The 17,218-nt window shown below is 41.7% G+C and overlaps 1 protein-coding gene across 5 annotated transcripts in view; it reads left to right on the forward strand.

Moving 5' to 3' along the window:
- DIS3L2 (DIS3 like 3'-5' exoribonuclease 2) overlaps positions 1 to 17,218 on the forward strand; it is a 193,189-nt gene that overhangs the window by 42,187 nt on the left and 133,784 nt on the right. The window lies entirely within an intron of this gene.

The raw sequence follows: 17,218 nt of genomic DNA on the forward strand, positions 1-17,218 counted from the left end.
CATGCTTGTTTCACTGTACCTCTGTTGCAATATCCATATGTTTTATATGCCTTGCTGTGAAGTATCTATACAGGTGAAAACAGTGTCTGTAGTGAGACTGGTTTGTGTATTTATTTACCTTGACCCCCAATTTCAAACCAATATCGCAACTTTCTGTTTTTCTTTTAGGTCAGGTCTCTGTGCTTGTAGAGCTTGCTGATCCTGACTCATTGTTTTATATCATTGCCAGTTTTGAAGCTACTAAATGTTTAAGTTACATCTTTCAGTTACAAATGCATAGCTTTCTTCAGTGTGATTTGAAGTGGAATTTGGTGGGAGCAGCTCTTAAAGTTATGATGAGAAAGTAAAATAAGAGGCAGTTGAATGGTATGAGAAGTGAAGCTGGTTTTCATCCAGTTTTTGCGTATTAGCTTTATTTTTAACTAGCCTGGACTAAGGGTTTGATAAGTTGGAGGTGTGTATGGACTGTGCTGGGCAAAGAAAGCAAAATTCTGGTAAGAAATTAGGAAAACCATTCATATTGTGGACCTTGGGCAGAACATTTTAATTGTACTCATAGGACTGTGCATAATGCAGTAACATAATTTCTGGGAGGTTTTCAGACAACTTTACAATGCGATCAAATTAGAAAGAAAATTATTAGTTAAGAATTGAATAACTTAGTTTTATTGTGGCAGAGTCCTATTAAGATTTTACAAGGAAGCAGGTTTGATCATGTACTTGGTTTGAAGTCACGTTTACCTTGCAGATAGCCTTTGTACTTCAGCAGCCTTTCTCGGTTGGTTTGAACGTGCTCCTTAGAGGAATGATGCCTTTGGTGGAGGTGAATGGCCGTGCTTGCTGATGGCAGGGGGCACAGGTGCATTGTTACGGAGTGGGAACAGGTCCCTCCCTGGAGCTGGAAGACATGGTGTGAACTGGTAGGTTATTGATAACCTTTTGTATGTTTAACAAGACAAATCCTTCCGTTTAATTGTTTCACTGTGAACAAACGCTTATCACCGGATGTTTTTGGATTGTATCCCTTTTAATTTGTTTTGGATCAGGGACTGTAAAAGCCATTTAATCATCTGCAACTTGCAGCAAGAGTATTAACTTCAGAAAATGGCAGTGAAGGGGAGCTGGGCTTTCCGGGGGGTGTTGCCCCAGCAGAGTGCCCGTGGAGCTGCTGATGCCACCGAGCAGTGCGTGTGTGCAGGGTACGGAGCAAGTATTCCCCGGCTTGTTATCATGGTTTAAGCAAGAACTGCAGTTACTCCTAGTCCTGAATGTGCAATCTTCTGGTGTCATTTGACTTCTCCGGGTGCTGTGTATATATATTTGGCCCAGTGTAGCCAACCTGTGGAGGTGGAAGCGGTGACTTTGGGTCCCAAATGGAGAAGAGGGATTTGAATTTGGATCCTCAGCAGCCAAAGAACAAACTACTGTGTGAAGTGGTTTCTTCTTCTGATAATGGCGTTATGGCATAGGCACAGCATGGTACACGCTAAACAGCAGATTAGCTTGAAGGGTGAACAGACATTTCAAAACAAGGCAGAGAATTTAAGGAGAATCAAGCAAAAAGGAAGTGGAAGACTTAGTGTTTTACTTGAGAGGGCATTAACTTGCTTTTCACATGTCCCCAGCTCTCCAGGCAATGCAGGTGCTAATAGACTAGACTGAAAGTCTTTGGTGTGGTAGCTATCATCTATGGGTAGAAAGGAGGCAGGTAAGGGGGAAGTTTGCTACATCGAAGCCCACAAATACACTGGTTTTGCTGGTGAGAAAGCAAATGGAAGGGGTTTCCTAAAGCTGTGGGCTGCCTGGGTAGGATCTGAGAACTTGTCCGTCTTCCTTTTCTGTTTTATCAGCTTAAGATGAACGGTGACTCATTGTTAGCTGCATGGCATGTTTCATTATTGGAGACCTGTCAGAAGGGTTGATTAATAATCCAGAACATTTGGATTCAATGTGATAAAACTAATCATAACAAAGTACTTCAGTGCCTAACTTGAAGCTGTGAAGAAAATTCTGTTATCTTAACAGTGTGTGTATATGAAAGGGCTAACTTTTTCTACAAGATAAACATAAACTCAGTTGGTGAGTTGTGGAGTGGCGGTACTGTTTCCAGAGGCTGCTTTCCAAACTTCCCTGCAATGAAGTGGAGCTGAGATTTAGTCCTGTCACTTGGGGAGTTTCAAAAATAAACTTCTCAAGACCCCTTAAGTTACATGACAGAAGTTGTTATGGAAACAGCTTAATTAAATGATACATAAATAATTGTAAAGAACACAAATTTACTTCTCAGTTTTCCAGAATAGCCTACCTTTTCGCTGGGTGTGAATTTACCTTTTTTCTTTCTTTTTGCAAGTTGCTTAAACAATTTATCATTAACACATTTACTGTATTACAGTTTTCCTTTGTAGCTGTTCCTGAAATAACCCCTTCCAGGTAAGGAAAACTGTTAAATGTCATCCCATACTGACTTTCACCCAGAAGGGAAGATTGAACAAGTGAAGACTGCTTTGAGTTCAGCACATCTGTATGAAGTGGCTTTGAATTTACTGGGTTTGTTTAACGAGCATATTGAAAGCCCAGTGTCGATGTCTGTCTCAGAGTCTGATAACTGTGCACAAAGTACTGCAGGGGAGAGATACTCCCTTCCTTTCTGGTAAAACGGACTAACAATCTGTAATTTTTAGTAATGAATGTTTGCAGGTAGCACAGTCCAGACTTAGTGTTTCAGCTGACTACCTTGTAATGGTTTGATTTGATTTCCTTGTTCTGTAATTTCCAGTGTTGGAGTGAGAGTTCTTGTTGGATGACTAACACATTTCAGCACCGGTTAAGGCACTTTTGGAGACCCAGTGTTCTTCATATATTAAATATTTTATTAATGACATAAGCAGGCGTCAAGGCTAGTTCACAGTCACATGTTTTTACGCTGTGCTTCTGAATTTTGCCATTCTCAGATTCATTTTGCAAGAGTGTTGAATGGGGTAACACTTGATGCTGTGGTGCTTCCCCACATGGCCCGTTAGCACCTTGGCTTTGTACCTTGTAACACAACCAAGCACGTAATTTTTCCTTTATTTCTACTTTGCATTACAGTGTTTACTGAGTATTTGTTAAGAGATTTGGAAGTGTGTTCAGAACATTAAGAGGAATATATTGCTAGAGGTGGGCACTGATTCTTTCTGTTTGAAGTATAATTCTTCCAGGCAACATCGCAGGTAGCTTGTTACTGCTTTTCCATAGCCTGCGAGATTCAGTTTGTCACAGCATGCTGCCATCCATTCCTTACTGGAACACAAAGTTGATCCTAAGGCAAAGGGGAAAACTCATGGGAAGTTGTAGGGCAGAGCTTTAGTCTGTCAGCAGGGAATAGCTGGCTCTTGTGTGACTGTCTGAGATGCACACGTAAGTAGTGGGCTTCATCAGACTGAGCCAAGAGATAAAATTGACAAAGCTGAATATAAATCAGTATATTAATCATTTCTGAAAATGGCCAAGCTACTAGGTTTTGGAAGCACAATTCAAAGATTTGCCAAGTTAGCCTGTGATGACCGCTAGGAGAAGAGTTTGCCCAGGAGAAATGGGTTATAAAGTAGTTCAAGACTTTCTAAAAAAAACCCCAAAAACCAAACCCTCTTGCACAATCAGAATTTAATGACCAAGGTGATGGCTTTATGCTGCCATCATCAGTGCTTAAATCCCTGGTATTTTTTGTTTGCACCTGTTTTACTGATCTCATAACTGGCCATTGTTACAGAATGAAAGTGGAATTTGGCTGAGACACCAACTTTTCTTTTTGGATGGGATACTAGCTACCTATCGCAGTAACGTTTCTGCACTTGTGATTATGGGCATGGTCAGTATTTCCATTATAAATTTCTGGATTTTTTTTAAAGGAGCTTAAAACTCAGTTGTAAAAATTTGTTCTTGGCAGAAAACTTGTATACAAAATCTCAGCTTGAATAAGACTTTTTAATGAATTTTGAGAGAGGGAAAGAAAACCTGGACTGCTCTGTAAGTTGAGGTTACAGAGGAGAAGTATACACTGAAATCTCTTATTAGTGGTACTCAGCTTGTAGAGTATTAGTACAACAGAAATACCCCTGTGTTAGTCCCTTGCCCTGCATTAAATTTTGAATTGAACTATAACAACTGAGGTTAACTTTTGATTCATTCTGTGGAAAAGCTTTTGATAAACAGCATCCATTGCCGGGCAGGAAAAACAGACCAGAGGGTACCTGGCATCAAGAAGCAGGGAACTCCGTAGTGGCCAGTCCTTCCTAGGGCTCACTGTAGGGAGGGTCTTTTAAATTGCTGGTTGCAAAGGTGAGATATACCTTGTTTATGGTAATGGTAAATCTTATTCTGAAGGAAAGAAGTAAAAATATGCCATTCTAATTTACTGCGTTTTTCAGTGCTGCAGGAGATGCTCTGAGACCATGTTTAATCAATGTATATTTTCACTGGATTAAATAAACCTGAATATTGACGTCATGAAAATAAGCTGAGAAGCCTGGTGAAGGATGCTGGTGCATTTTACTCTTCTAATAAACACTGTTTCAAAATGTAATGAAGCGTAGCATCTTACTAAAGGTAAATGCAAGCAAACTGAGCTATAGACATTTCTCTTGAGATGCTTGCTTTTTAATAAAATTCGTCACTAAGTAACATGAGTGGATCCGTATGACGCAAATGCCAGCTGTTGTTTCCCCACCACCATTTCAGGAGGAAACCTGGTGATACTGATTATTTTCACTAGACAGAGAGGAAACACTGCAGCAATACATGTCCTCTGTAAAACGCTGAGCATCACCAATCTATTTCAAGAAGTGTTCTTACTACACCTTGGGCCCTTAGTTTAACTTCCACTAAGATGGGCTCCTTTCAAAGGCAATCTGTGTGTCACCTTCTTGTTCTCATCTATTCCTTCCTGTTAATTTGTTTTATCTTTAATAAAAACTTTCTAAAACTTCTATGGTGCATTAACAGTGTTGAATATGTTTTGGTACAGCCCTCAGTACCAGTGTCCCTGCTTCTGACTGGGGCAACTGAGTACAACTAGAAAACAAATATCCCTGGGAAGGACGCATTTTGTCAGAGATAGCAATGTGTGGAACCTTCAATGGGCATTTCCTTGCCTTCCAGCAGGAGAACACAGACGTACCTATTCTCTGGAGACAGGCCAGTCATCGTGCTCTTTTGCCTTTCCTTCTAGAATGTCCTCTGTTGTGGCAAGTTTGTGACTTGCTTCTAGAAAGAGATTAGTTCTTCAGTACCGTTGCTGTTGCGTGTGTATAGATGAAGCTACATAACAAGAAAAAATCACAGCAGATTGGTGGTTATGGAGAGCACCTTGGTAAACTGGTTGGTGCTGGAGGTGAGCTCAGTGAAGAAGTTTTTATTCAAAATTTAGTTTTCTGTTATTGTAATAGATAATTACCTCAACACTTCAGAATCAGATAATTTGGTTCTAAACTAGTTGACATTTCATTTTTAAATGTTTTGACCAAGGTATGAACTAATTTTGGATAGGCATGGATAACGAAATTGCCAAATTTTTTTATTATGTACAGATAGCAATGCTGTGGTTATAACTGTGGAGTCATTTATGATTTTGCTTCTGTTTTGCTGTTCTAATGATATTCCTGAGTGCCGTACAACAGAATGATCTCAGGTCATCTTTAAATAGGAATTCAGTAATTGCTGTGATTAGCAGCTGAAAGCCTGTTAGCTTTGTGTGTAGAAATAAGAATTTAATTTCTCCCAGTGACAAAAAAGAAGTGGTGCTTTGTTTTTGGATCTGTGGGACATTTGTTTCTGTCCTGTCTTAATTTCAACTAGCAGCTGTAAATAAACTAATGCCGCCCTTAGGTTATGTGAGTACCTGCTGTGAAAGTCTGATCTACGGTTGTGAAAGCCTGAGCGCGGTCTGTGTGGTTAAGCCTTAGTCCCTGGGAGGGAAGAAGAGAGAAAACCTCCCTCTGTTCATAGAAAGCTAACTGGCGTGTTACTGTTTCTGATAAGCCCCCAAGAGTTAAGTAACACTTTGAACCTAGGTGAAGTATTTGGAAACATTAATCCTCACATCTGCATGTAAACCAAATATCATCCCCATTTTCTGAGTGGAGAAATCCCTCTCCGCACTTTCTCCTGGGACACCTGCCTCCCCAGTCGCATGAATGTGTTTTTCTTTGATGTGCTCTTGCTTTGATACCCATGAAGCAGAGCAAGCCGAGATATTTAATTTATGAAAACCGTCAGGTATTAGTGTGTGTGGCTTTCCCACAGCTGCTTTGCTATTTTCAGCCTTCTTTTCACACTCGGACTGCCTTGCTAGCCGTGTGAAATTCATCTGTAACATCTTCAGGACAGAATATGTAGATTTGCCTAGCATGGTGTCAAGTCATGCAAACTAGGCAAGATGGTTTGAATGACTTGCCAAAAGTCATGTGTGATTGAGAGCAGGATTATTTTCCTTAAGCACTTTGTAAGGAACCTGTTGAGAGTCTAAGATAGATATGGAAGTCTGGGATTTCCTGGCTGTAATAGTGATTTAATATGAAGGCAGTCCCACCTGCGCTTTCTAACTAGGCGTTCAAGGACTCCTCTGTGCATTGGAGTGAAATGGTCTCTAAGTCAGGAAGCCCAAATAAATGGATTTGTGGCAGGTTTAGATCACAGGTGGGGAACGTTCCCAGTTTGAAAACCCAAACTATGCATTTGCAGGAATCTTTGAGAAAAATGTGGTGCTGTCATCTCCCTTCTCTCCTCCACAGGCACTTGGTGCTTTATGTTGCAGTGAGATGCTGTCCAGAGTCAGAATTTGCTGATACCAAGTGTGAAGTAGTATGTTTGGCTCACAGCTTGTCGTCTTTTCAGTAATGGCTTTAAGGGACACAGCTCTCAACGCTAGAGGAAACTGTTATCTTTTATCCTCTGTGAATCATCTGATTTTCTTTTCAGAGATTATCTCCTCCAATTCCTTTCCTCTGCGGGTGGTCTTCTTCAGCTGTGGCTGTCGCTGTTCTGCCGCAGCTTCCCCCAAGCCTTTTCAGTGCCTGTCCCAGGGTAATGGGGAAGGTGCTGAATTCACAGTGGTCTTTGTGTGCATGACTGGAACCAGCAGCAGCGCAGCATGCCAAAATACAGCTAACCTGACGGTCAGTTGACGTCTCAACCCATTTCTTAGAGGGTGGAGCTGCTCATAGTGAGAAACCACTCTGGCAGATGGTACCTGCTGGCTCCTGTATGGAAAATGTAGTGGCAAAGTGACTTTCAGTCTTCTGTTGCTAAAAGTCTCTAAGTTTCCTGGGATGTGTCTCCAACACCTGTAATGAAATCCCTTTACCTTCACACCAAAACACGACTATCTGCAAAGGAAGCACTGGCTGGTTTTGTGTGGTTTACTTTAATAGCATCATGGTGGCATTGGGGAAGGCTGTTGTTCTTGGTTGGAGCCATATTTGAATACAATTGAAATCTGATTTAGGAATTAATGTAGGTGCCAGTTCTGGTGTGACAGGGTAGAGACTGTAGGAGTAAGATCTAATTTTACGGAGCTCATTTGATGGGATTGAGGCAGGCATAGTGGGAGGCACTCAGCCCAAAGCAGCTGCATTTTGCCTTCTCTGTCCTCAAAGGAGCAGTTGATCCACAACGTAAGTGCAAGAATGTTTCTGCAGAAAATAAAATGAAATAAAGATCGAGCAGCCCAGCTGTTGACTGAATGCAGCCATAAAGATGGATGACTGGAAAGACAAAGGAGCTAAGAACTATTTGAAGCACTCCTAGAGTGGGAGTCTCGGTGACACTTCAGCAATGACTTGTTTAGGTTCCTGATGCTCTTCTCCCACTGTGTGAATAAATAAGCAGACCTGGGCTGATGGAACACACCAGTCAAAGGAAGTTCCCACTGGGCCATATATACTCTGAAAACTTCCATAAATTGTTCTGTAATATGACAGTTTCCAATTATGGGTTTTCATAATAAGAGGCTTATTGGCAACCAGTAATGCAAGTTAACTGTGGAAATTTCTATTGCTTTTCTTGGCCCCCGTGCACTTCCTGAGCAGTGTGTGCTTTGTCCCAGGTGTACCGTTCTGGGCTTTGAAAGTGTGTCAAAACATGCGTGGGGCTGAGACCCCTGGGAACTGGCACTCGGAGCCCAGTCAAAAGCAACAAAAAAAGAAGGTGAGGGGCTTAAGGCACGAGCCCCAACGTGTTAACTCTTGGTTGATTTGTTTATTTCCTGCCTTGATGAGTTAAAGTGCTGATCACCGGTAAGAGATTTTCTTAGACACATGGGAAATAATTTTTACACAGTTCTGAACAAAGCTTCAAACCTATATAGCCTTGGGAGGTATAGGTATGCAAATATTTTGGATAGCCGTTCCAGTACATTTCGATTAGTTTGCATTGTCAACCCACTTTCCTCTTACGGGCACGTGCGGGTGCAGGCTTGTTCGGTTTATGAAATGTTGAATAAGTCTTCAAAGACTATCATTGTTTCCAGGAAATATGTTTTTCATACATACTTGTATTGTTTAAAAAAAAAAAAAGGCAGTAATGGATAATACTTCGGGTTTGTGCGAGCCAACGGTGTGGATTTGCTTGGCATTGCAGCTTTCAAATGTTACACACTCAGCACAAGTAGATTCTTTTCTGATTACATGCAAGCACTGTGTAATAATTACATCTTTTAAAATATATATCGATTCATGGTATTGTCTTGAAGTTGCAAATAATCCAAAAGCCTGTCTGCTTGTTTAGCTCAGATACAAAATGGATATCTTTCTGCAGTAGTTTGCTGAAAATGCAGTGATTTCAGAGAATTGTACCTTTGAAGATGTAACCTTACGTTGCTCTCTCCCTCTAATCCACCCCTCTTGAGTGATTTATTCTAGGGACTGTGCATCATAGGTTTTGTCCTGGCACCCATTCCTGTAGTGTTGCAGTGCCTGTCCACATTACCAGAAAAAGATGGCTGGGAGACAGTTTAAAAAAAAAAAAAAAAGTTAAACCAAAAAGAAAAAGAACACACACGCAAAGAAAAGAAAACCAGTTCCAGTTAGTAGAAAGGGTTTTGCTGCCAGTGTGGATGGGGCATAATTTGATTTAAATGACTTTTGAAAAACAGTTCTCAAAATTGTTCCATGCATTTTCTTCCTGGCTACTGTTGAAAATATGGAGCCGAATATTTTCTGTGATGTTTCAAACCAATATATTCTGGCAACCTCATAGCTGGGCCCTGTGCATTACACTCTTGTTTCCAGTTCACTGTGGCCTGGAGTGCAACACGCAGCTCATGAGATGCACCAAAGTGGGAGGTCTTGCGAGGAGCAGGCAATACAAAGACCCAAGGTACAAGGAACATTTCACTGGGGTCCAGCAGGGAACCTGCCAGCTTTAAGGGCCTCTTTTATGAAAAGAGTTTGCTTGTAGGAGATGGAGGAACTGTGCGTGCCTCATCGGATTTTGTGAGTGCATAGAAGGTTGACTCCCATGTGTTGTTAAAGGTTGGATGCTGAACTAGATCTTTTGCACCTACCCAGGGTCAAACTTCTTTCACTAGAGAGATTTACTGTACAGATGATGGGCTATGGCTAAGTATTCATCACTGCTTTAAGTGTGACAACATATAGCTGCATAAAAGAACAGCGTGTGGGTTGGGAAGCCGCGGCTGGGACACGAGGTGTTTGCTGTATCGCTTCTGCTCCAGGGACTCCTGTGTTTTGGGGAATGTGTGTGGGAAGGTCAGTACGATAGCAGTAGGTATTCTGAAAATAGAGGCTGTTTTTTTAGTGCCAAATCAAATCCCAGGGGTGGCAGCAGGAGTGGAAAGTGTGGAACAAGTTTGTTGATCTGGCTATAATAATACACAGCTCTTTGTAATGTTGTTGGGAGTCCCTACCAGGTTGTCTTGTCTACAAAGGAGATCATACTGTGTTCCCTGCAAGTGGGCATGGGGACACTGTGCTTCCCCATGTCTCCTTGATGCTGTTACCCTCAGCATGTCCAAATATCACAGAGCAGCTCTGAAGTGTGAATCCCCTCAAGCCCAGAGAGATATCTCTCACAGGCATCCCCGAGTAATTCTTGGGACAGGCTGTACAGACCTACCATGGACCTATTATGAGCCTTTATCAGCTCTTCTTTCAAAGCAACTTGGGTAGAGGGCCCTCTTTGAGCTCAGGTATTTTTTCTGCAGGCTGCAGAGCGGCTCCTTTTTGTAGTTTTGGAGTGGTGTGATCCATGCCACTGGTGCCACGGTGGCACGGAGTACCTGTGCTGAGCAGGGAGCAGCTGCTTCTGACAACTTTTTCTTTTCCTGCTTCTCAGCAGTTGTTAGAGGGTACACAAGGCAGGGACGTACAGATGGAGCTGTTTAATTTATCCTGTTAGGAGAACCAGATGAAATGAACCTGAGGCAACATGGTCCTGATCCTAGGACTGTGTATCCTATAGGCAGTGGTGCAAGAGACAGACTTGGGACAGACGAGTCCCAGGAGACCACAGAGAGGTGGCAGGAAGGGGGTGAAGGCACGAGTAGGCTTGAGGAGGGACGGGGGCAGAGGCAACTGTCTCCTGCTCGGTGATAGTGAAGTGTTGATAAACATGTTTGGAAGCAGACCGTAGGTGTGGGACGAGGGCCAGGGCAACGTGAGTGGGGAGCTTGCAGAGGCAAATGATAGGTCAGAGACCAGATCGGGAGTGGAGATACATGGTGAGGAGACAGCTCTTGTTTTGTCTTTAGGATTCAGAAAGGTCAGTCTTGAGAATTTTCCCTGTTGATGCTTTTCCACTTGTTAGTCTGGTTATTTGTGCAAGGTGGTAGGAGAAGGACTTGAGCTGGACTTGGAGGCAACACGCTGTAATCTGTGATGTTTAAGTACAGCCTGAAGCACAGAGCGAAGATGAGTGAACTGTTCAGGAATGAGGTTTACTGGTGGAGGCAGGAGGAAGTAGTGAGAGAAGGTGGCTGTTTGGAGATACAGGTTTTTTTCTGCAGTTAATTCTGTTGCTTGCGCAGCTGCCTGACAAGCCTGGATGTAGGGTGTCTGCTCTGTATGCTTGGGCTGGACTAAACCTGGATGCTCAGTCTGATGGCGTGAATTAACTCTGCAGTTAAAAACTCACTTTGCTGCAGGTTAGTCTGAGCAGAGAGGATGCAGAATGCTGGTGAGGGCAGGGGAGATGACTTTGAGAATTCAATAGGTTTGATGGGCATATTGCAGATGTGTCTGTATTTTGTTTTGAAAACACATACATTACATTTCATTTGTTTCTCTCCTACCTTTCACCTCCTGAGCTCTGAAAAGTCACCTTTGCATACTCAGATTGTTTTTACCCCTTTGAATCCACAGGCAGGATGGCTTTCTAGCGACTGCCGTGACAAAACTGTGTGTGACATCTGGGAATAACAGAGCCCACTGGGGAGAAGCAAGTAGCCTTTTCCTAGTCAAGAGGGGAGAGATTTTAGTTTGGATGTTTGTATGATTATTGCATCCAATGTGATGCCTGGGAATGTAAACTATAATGTGCTGTTTAATATAAAATAGCTATCCTGTGGGCTGTTAGCAAGTGTTTCCAGTGATTCAGAATTGAAAGATTGTAAAAGAAAAAAATCCAACCCCAAACCACAACAAAAGCCCCCACTCTAACCTTATTGTTATTTTAAAAGCAATGCTCTAACTGCTCCTACTGAGACTAGTCACCTTTACTGAATTGTCGTCTTTGCCAGAGCTGTTTGGTGTATGTGGGATTACAAAGAGAAGGAAGGGTGATTGGGACAGGTGGTTTTTCTCTTATTGGAAGTATTATCCTTTCTTTAGCCAAGAAGGAGCTAGAGCAAGCCAGGCTTTGTTTGGTTGCTTTTTTCAGAAAAGCAAAGCTCTTCCTTGTAATATTTATGGTAGCTTGGCTCTAGCACGTATGTATGAGCTGTGACAGCATCCTCATGTGAGCCAGGCTCCCTTCCTACTCCCTCGTGAGCGCGCATTAGGGAACCGGCTTTTAAGTGAAGCCTGTTTAATATGGCAAAAGCTGGGAGACTAATAGATGCAGGTGTTCGCAGTATTGTTATGAAATGCGGTGTTTGTATTAGTGTTGTGGTAGCAACGGTCTTTTTAATGGTAAGATGGTAATTTGGTCCAAAGCCTCTGTTTTCAGCTGTCTTCCTTTTGAAATAACCGCTTTCAACCTGTTTCTGTTTCTCAAACTTGTTGCTTAACTAAAGCTCAACTGCAGAGTGTACCAACGTCTCTGACCTAAACTTTGTCTCTCTACCCAGTATTGAGTTTAATAACTTGTCTATAGCTAAAGCAGAACTTGTATTTGACCAAAGTATTTTTTGAAAGAAAGGCATCTTACCTTGGTTTGCAAACCTCAGGAGGTGGCCTTGGGCTGAAGACCACCTCTCCCATATAGCTGTTGCCATGTTTAATCCTCCCTGTTTAACGTGAGCTCACTGCCTGCCATGAATCTGTCTTCAGCTTCCACTCGCTGGTGTATCTACAGCACCTTTCTGGAGCTTCTTTGTGCATTGACTGTTTGCCCCAGTGAAGAGAGTTACCATTAATGGCTTGTCACTTCTAAAATCTTTTGGATAAGTTACACATTTTGGGTTTGATTACTCATTATGAGGCATTCTGCTGGGTTTTGACTGACTTAGGGAGAAGATGTGTTGCGCTAGACCATCTCCATTCTTCCCTAGTATCCTTATGAAAATATACGTCGCGCAAGTTTGGCATGTCTCACCAGTGCAGTATTACAGAGCTAAGATTGCTTTTACTGTTTATAATACTAAGGATCCTATTGCCGAGATTTTTGTTCATTAGAAATCTTTCACTTTCCTTTCAGAGTCAGCGATTTCCAAGGCAGACCCATTCACCAGCGTGTGTTGCATATTCTTAGATATTTGAATTTACTTTTGGCTGTTCTCAAACACTCTGGATTCAGATCAGACTTGTTCACCAATTGGACTTGACTGCTCTGCAAGTCTATGTCATCCATGAGTTTTATTACCAGTGACTTAATATTTAGTTTCAGATTATTGGGAATGCTTGGCCTACTGCAAACCTCTGTGGAATCCCACCAAAAACCTAATTCCCAGTGGATTGTTCTGTGTTACTTGTGGGTTTCCTACTGCATGTTCATTACAAGACCTTCTTTGGGGGCTTTGGTGAATTCTCGAGTGGCGGGAAGGATACCTCCCAAGGGGTCTAGCTGACCAAGTTTGGCTGATGTGATAAATGTCATAAGTGTACTCCTTCATTATCAAATCTAAATGCTTTTTTGGTTGATTGTTTGTTTGGGTTGGGTTTTTTTTTAATGAGTCATGTATCTGTTGTTTCTTTAAGTGAAAGCAAATGCTGGTTTTGAATTTCTGAAGCAGTTCTTCTATGGAAAAAAGGACAGCAAAAACTGAGCACAAGTAGTTGGATTTTTAAAGAAGAATTTAAGATGCTCTCTGCTTGAAGTAATAGTGATGTTCTGCAGCATGGTGGGCAAGTTTGATCTGAAGAATTCCAAGAATATTATGCTCTACTGGAAATGTCTAAAATTCATTGGTTTAGTCCCTCTTTTTAATGCCAGCATTTCAGCTGAGGTGAAGAATTTCACTTCTGTTGAATCTGTGTCCAAAACAGCTGTAGGGAAGATGATCCTGCTTCCTTACCTGCATGATGCTTTTGGTGAAGGAGGTCTCTTTGCACAAGCTTCTGTTGTTGAAAAGAGTGACCTTAGCCATGCAAGGTGCATCCATCCAACTGTGTCTAGTCCAGCAGTCATCCATGTCTCATCTTCAGATCTATGAGGATTCACGGATTGCTTGTTAGGATCAGAGAGAAATAAGGAAGAAAAGCAAACCTGTTAGTATTGGGCTTAAACACTTTGGGGACTAGGTGCATTTATTGGAAAAAGCCCTGGGGGTTAATAACTCAGAGGATTGAAAAACACTGGTCTGGTTCAGTAGTTTGAGATTATAGACTAATGTATGAGTTGTAAAGGGTTGCCATTGAGGAGGCAGCAACAAAAGCCCCATACCTGATCCGAGAATAAACAGGCCTGGGCTTTGTCCGTGCGTGGATGTGAGGCTTTAGTTGGAAAGTCTGTGAAAAGCTTGGAACTAACAGGGCAGGTATAAGATTGCTTCTGTCAGAGAAAGCAGCTTCTCCTGCAGCTCAGGAGGTAACCCTTGTGCTTTGAGATGCACAGACTCCGGTTCAGTTTTCTGTTGGAACAAATTCTTCCCGAGTAAGGACAATTGTTCGTTTGATGGCTACTTCAAGACTGGGCTGGATGCAGCGAGGTAATCACTCTGCTGTCCAGATTGTACGTATCCATGCCAGGATGTACTTGCCCACTAGCTGTTTTTCATTACATTTATGGTTGAAATGGGATTTTCATTCAAAGATCTTGTGTTCAGTCAGCTATGACTTTACAAACTAATCACTGTGGGGCAGAAACTTGATGCTTGTTCAGTGATAGATGTTTGCTTAAAGTTGGAAGAAAACTTATTCAGCCGCTATCTTAAGGATCAGGCATTCAAATAAGCAACTGACTTTCATCAAAATGCTTATTAAAAGATTATTTTTTTTTTAAATTAAAAAGCATATGAAAATAATGTAACCATAAGGTTGACATTTGACTTCCCAGGTCAAAAAGTTAAGGTCCTTTAAAGGGCTTTAACCATGCAACCTGGGATGTTTGCATCGGAGTAGTCTCATGCATTTCATGCATATGCAGCACAGGGGAATCCCTTCCTTCTGGGTCCGTGCAGAGTCAGCTGCGTTGGCAAAGCACGATGCTCTGTACTGCACGTATGACTCCGTGATAGACTTAGCCAATTCTGTATTTGATTTATTCTGTGTCTCTGATAAGTACTGATATATTCTAACTGTATGTGTTATGTCATGTACAAGCTTCAATAACATAATAAGAAATAGGAGAGTGCAATATCATCAGTTTCTGGTTTCCAAGATGCGGCACATAAGAAATGCTTATTCTGTCATGGTCAGATTTGCTGCTGCTCATGTACAGAAGGATCCTGCTTTTTGGAATCTGTGTGATGAGCTCATGTTGGCCAGCAACTCTGATCGTCTTAAATGGGGTAATTGTATCCATTGAGCTCCCGATTTTGTAAAGTCTTATGCAGCTTTCCAGTCTTGTGATGTACAGCTTCCTTAAATTTTTGGTGTGATATAAGAAATCTTGGGTGAAATTCCCTGCTCTGTTATGTATGAGGTCAGCCTAACTGATCTGTCTTGGCCTTAAAAAGAAAACAAATCCTATCACCCATGCTTGCCAGCATCTGGACGTTTTGCCGCACTACGCTGCGTGGAGGTCGTGATTCTGTGGACTCTGGAAAACTTTACTTAAAAATCCATTTGCAAATCCATAAGGAAATGTGTGACTGAGGGCTTAGGTAGCCACAGCTGGAGTATCCTGCTAGCTAGTGACAGCAGTGTGTATCCTCTAGCTTGGGGGAAGCATGGTAATTTTAATGTATAGCATTTAAAAAGAAATCCATATCTGCTGCCTTCTTTAATGCAATATAAACTCTTCAAGTATAAGCTTTTCAGTGCTGCATCTTTAGAGAAGCACTTCCTATCAGATATATTTGATGTTGTTTGCTGCATTACATATAGAAAGCTTTGTAATTTAGCACCTGAAACACATCTCTCACTCTTCAAAGAACGATTTGGAGAGAGAGAAATGCAGGCAAAGCCTGAAGGGGTTGAAGAAAATGAACTCCTGCTGCAGTTGCACACTTGCACACATCTGGTGCAATTGAAATTTAAGAGCTGAATACATCCACATCTGACCACGGTAGAGTCCAAACATTACTGTTGACACTGGTTTTCTTTTTGGATAGGCACACTGGCAGAGTCGCTAGCATGTGGAGCCTTGTCAGCTCTCTAATCTAATAGACTGTTCTTGCCCAGACCATTGTGTGTCAGTATTTTATGTACCAAATGGAGCCAGGTTTAATAATCAGCCATTTTCCCACCTTCTGCCAAACTTTTTCCCTTTTTGTCACAATTTAATGTTTGAGTCAAAATCTGCTATGGTAACAAATTATATACATATTAAAAATGAAAATAAAGATGGAAAGCAGAGTCACAAAAGGTAACAAGAGTTCAAAGTAATGTCATCTGAGGTGGGGTTTTTTTTTTGGTAAAGACTTGAATTCAACCCTGTTTTAAAATTGACTATTTCTGTTATGTATTGTGAAAAAATTATGAAGAAATGGGTACTGCTTGAAAACACGACTGGCTCTGTATTTATAAAATTATCAAAGTCTTCCCTGTAGAGGTCTGATTTGATCTATTTGCTTTTTAGTTACTAAACAATAATTCGAGTAGCTTTTTTGGACTGTATTTTTCTGACTTGGAGTGCTTTTCTTCAGTTAGGATCTGTTGAGGCTATTTATGCTTATTTCTAGTGACTGTATCTATCATGTAAAGTATGTTACCAGAAAGGTGGGTTTTTTTGTTTTTAAATTGCATTTTTTTTTAAATGGCCCTTCACTTGCCTTGCTGGTGGTGTGAGTTCTTGCTGTCACGTACTAGGTTAGTGATTCTGAGGACTGGGGACCTTGGAGGAGCATCTCCAGGGAGTTACCTGCCTGGTGAACACCAGCACCAGAGGGCACTGGAATGGAGTCACCCAGTTTCTTTGTGATTTTCATGTTTAGTAGGTTATTTCTTACCACAGCTTGAGTGAAACTTAAACACTTTTGAAACTAAAACTTGGATCTAGGTTCCAGGGCCAGGTAGGTGCTTGCAACTCGCTGTTGGTTGCACGAAGGATGCTAGTAAAGGCATGTGTATCCAAGGTATGAACCATTTTGATCGTTATAACCTGAGATGGAGCAGTTCCTGCCTCTGTCACATGCAGTGCAGGTCTAGTGTCTACTGCAACAAGTGTTCTTCATGATTTTTTTTTTGACATGATTACATATGTGGTTTCTCCTCCCCATGTGCCATCGCTGCACTAAAGTGGGGACAAATCTGTAGCAATGGTCAGAGTTACTTATCTGAATTACCAGTCAGTTAATGGTTAAGTAATTTGTACTGAGTTCATTCCTCTTGGTAATTTAATTAGGAGAGTTGTATAAGTAACAGCAATAATTGAGTGCCTTTTACATAAAGACTGGAGCCTAAAATAAATGTAAAGCGTGGTGCCTTACAGTCCAGTTCCTCCGCAGGTCGCAGGGCACCGT

This window comes from Grus americana, chromosome 9, assembly GCF_028858705.1.
Source record: "Grus americana isolate bGruAme1 chromosome 9, bGruAme1.mat, whole genome shotgun sequence".
Lineage (NCBI taxonomy): Eukaryota > Metazoa > Chordata > Aves > Gruiformes > Gruidae > Grus > Grus americana.